The sequence below is a fragment of the Schistocerca nitens genome, chromosome 2 (genome assembly GCF_023898315.1).
Source record: "Schistocerca nitens isolate TAMUIC-IGC-003100 chromosome 2, iqSchNite1.1, whole genome shotgun sequence".
Classification (NCBI taxonomy): Eukaryota; Metazoa; Arthropoda; class Insecta; order Orthoptera; family Acrididae; genus Schistocerca; species Schistocerca nitens.
The window spans coordinates 993607499-993611361 of record NC_064615.1 but is presented as its reverse complement, the minus strand read 5'-3'; the positions used below and the strand labels follow the sequence as shown (position 1 = coordinate 993611361).

Here is a 3863-nt window from a genome sequence, read left to right as displayed (position 1 = left end):
ATGTTTGTAGCATACGTGTCTTCTTCGTGGTGTTAGGATTGTAATGGCCAATGTTTATTTAGTGACTTTTGCTGCTCGATGAAGACTGCTGCATCATCAGCATAGAGTATACGCCTGAACTACTTACCACTTATAGTGTTTGACTACCTTTTTCTACAAAATGGGTCGTTACTGCTAGTTTTAATTCGCTTTAGCTTCCCATGTTCTTAATTTTATTTATAAAGTGAAATACAAATTAAACTGCCTAGTAACCTTCTTTTTTCGAATGTAGCCCAATTTTGTGCACAGTCTCCATGAACGCAGTAACATCTTTTCCGATGCTACAACTATTACACTCACCACTATAAATGCAACAGAGTAAAAATATCAGTACCAATGATAAGTAAAACGTTATTCTCGTCAATCTTATAGAAAAATGAAATAGCTTACCGTGCCAAGGCATTGTATGGGAAGCATGTATATAACTGGGAGATGAAGAATATTCAGCTCACGTGACAGAATAATATTACGAAGTATCGCTTTTTTATAAGAGGCGATCAGCTTATATGCAACGTAACGCGACTCCGATGCGGGTACTTAAGCAATAACCTGTAGCCAAGGAATGTGTGTAGCATTCGTGTCTTTCCAACGTGCGTGTGGTAAATGCGGAAACGTGAACTATGCCGATGTTATTACCAAATATATGACATATATCCGCAGTTGCAAGTAAGGACAACCATAAGCTGTATAACTGAATGACGAAGATGAAAATTTATGCCGAACCCGAATTTCCCACTTGTGAGCGGTCACCTTAGAGTTAGGCTATCCGTGCACACTTCACAGTCAGACCTTAACTTCCATATATGGTCAACCATGTGTCTACAACCTGCACTCATACATCCATTATGTAAATTACCGTATAGGGGAGACATTTTAATTGAAAGTCGCTTGCTCACTTTCGGCGGATAAATACGATAGTGCAGTGCCTGTGTTGTTGGGAAGCACGACACAATGACCCGTCGAACACGAATGAATGTCCGAAGGAACAGCCACTGCGGCAACTACTGTCGTTATGAAATACACGAAATGTTTTCGCAGTTGCGAATATGATCGACCATCAGCTGTATAATGGAATGAACTCCTCCGGAACAGGTCATGAAGGCCCAACGGTACCGACCGGCCGCCGTGCCATCAGGCGTCACCGGATGCGGATATGGAGGGGCATGTGGTCAGTACATCGCTCCCCCGGCCCTATGTCAGTTTCCGAGACCGGAGCCGCTACTTCTCAATCAAGTAGCTCCTCAGTTTACCTCACAAGGGCTGAGTGCACCCCGCTTACCAACAGCGCTCGGCAGACCGGATGGTCACCCATCCAAGTGCTAGCCCAGCACGACAGTGCTTAACTTCGGTGATCTGACTGGAACCGGTGTTACCACTGCGGCAAGGCCGTTGGCTATAATGGAATGAGGACAATGAAAATTTGTGCTGGACGAGGACACGAACCTGGATTTCCCGCGTATGGCGGACGGTACATTGCGGTACATTGCATTATACTTCTGAAAAACGCAGGATATGCAATATCTTGCAATATCGTACTTAAGCGCCGACGCCGGGCAAGCGTCTTTCAATTAAAATGTCTCCTCTGTATGGGAATATACCGGGTGATCAAAAAGTCAGTATAAATTTGAGAACTGAATAAATCACGGAATAATGTAGATAGAGGGGTACAAATTGACACCCATGCTTGGAATGACATGGGGTTTTATTAGAACCAAAAAAAAAAGTTCAAAAAATGTCCGACAGATGGCGCTTCATCTGATCAGAATATCAATAATTAGCATAACAAAGTAAGACAAAGCAAAGATGATGTTCTTTACAGGAAATGCTCAATATCTCCACCATCATTCCTCAACAATAGCTGTAGTCGAGGAATAATGTTGTGAACAGCACTGTAAAGCATGTCCGGAGTTATGGTGAGGCATTGGTTGTTGGATGTTGTCTTTCAGCATCCCTAGAGATATCGGTCGATTACGATACACTTGCGACTTCAGGTAACCCCAAAACCTGGAAGGCCAAGCATGACGAAAGTGGCGGCTGAGCACACGATCATCACCAAACGACGCGCGCAAGAGATCTTTCACGCGTCTAGCAATATGGGGTGGAGCGCCATCCTGCATAAACGTCGTACGTTTCAGCAGGTGTTTATCAGCCAGGCTGGGGATGATGCGATTCTGTAACATATCGGCGTACCTCTCACCCGTCACGGTAGCAGTTAACAAAACCAGAATCGCGCATTTCCTCGAAGAAAAAAGGCCCGATAACGGTATATGTGGTAAATCCAACCCATACCGTGACTTTCTCGTCGTGCAATGGAGTTTCCACGACTGTTCTAGGATTTTCGGTAGCCCAAATTCTGCAGTTGTGGGCGTTGACAGACACTCGGAGCGTGAAATGAGCTTAGTCGGTCCACAGCACGTTACTCAACCAATCGTCATCTTCCGCCATCTTTTGGAACGCCCTCACCGCATATGCCCACCGCTTCACTAAATCGCCAGGATGCCGATGGATTTCGTACGGATAGCATCGGAGGGTACGCCTAAGTGCCAACCAAACAGTAGTGCATGGAATGCCGGTGCGACTGCACGAGCGCTGACTTCCCCGTGCATAGACGAACCCGCTACAGTCTCCATTTCTTCCTGAACTGTCTCAGCAGCATTACGCCTTGTACTCGGTCGGCCACTACGGGGTCTATCGTCTAAACAACCCGTGGCTTCGAACTTCGAGATCATTCTCGCCACAGCTGCATTTGTCAACAGACCTTCACCCGTTCGAATCCCCTTCCTATGGCGATAGGATCGTAACGCTGAACTAGCACGTTCCCCATTCTGACAATACAGCTTCACTAAAAGCGCCTTTTCAGGTAACGTCAACATGCTGCGACTGCTGGCGCACCTGATTCTCTCTCTTTTTTTTTTTTTTACTTTATTGTTATTTTAAAACCTGTACAAATCAGGTAGGCTGGCAGCGGCACACTACGCCGCTCTTCAGCCATAGCGTTTTACAAGAGTATAAAAAAAGGTGAATGACAATGAAAAAAATGACGGGCAAAAGAGAGAGGTCACAGAGACACAAAAAACACGGAGTCGTTCACATGTGACGATAACAACACTGAAAACACGTTGGCACGGCGCACAAAACACTGATGAATCCGACGGCACAAGTGAACGTAGTAGTGGGACGGCGGACACCAAAAACACTATACGACGTCACACACACGAGACACAGAAGGCGACGATCTCCGGCGCGCAAATGTTCACTATGCGTGTGCGAGTCCGGGGACCTGCCAAGAGAGGAGGAGGAGGAAGGGGAGTGGGAGAGCGAGAGGGGAGAGCAGAGATGCCACGGGCAGGGGAGATAGGGGGGAGGGAGGAAGGGGGAGAGGAAGCCCGGGGGAAGAGGGGGAAGGGAGGGGACGGGGAGATGGAAAAAGAAGGGAAGAGAAGAGAAGGGAGGGAGGGTGCCGAAAGGAAAGGACACGGGAAGTGGGGGGCGGGGCAGGGTCAAAGTTGATAGGAGGGGTAGATGGAGGGGACTAGGACATCATAAGGGAGAGGGAGCTGGCGGAAGCCACCTTGGGAGAGGGTAAGGAGGGTGGACAGATGGAGACCGGGCGGGACGTGGGAATACAGGCACGGCAGCGGGCGGGGGTGGGAGAGGATCGGGGAGACGAGCGGGTGAGGAGGATCAAGTTTACGGGAGGTGTACAGGATCCGTATCCTTTCAAGGAAAAGGAGGAGGTGGGGGAAGGGGATGAGATCATACAGGATCCGCGTGGGGGAGGGGAGACGGATGCGATAGGCAAGGCGGAGAGCATGGCGTTCAAG

General features: G+C 48.3%; 1 pseudogene; it reads right to left on the bottom strand.

Moving 5' to 3' along the window:
- Nucleotides 1-1315: 1315 nt before the first annotated feature.
- LOC126237986 (5S ribosomal RNA) lies at nucleotides 1316-1433 on the bottom strand (annotated as a pseudogene).
- Nucleotides 1434-3863: the final 2430 nt, after the last annotated feature.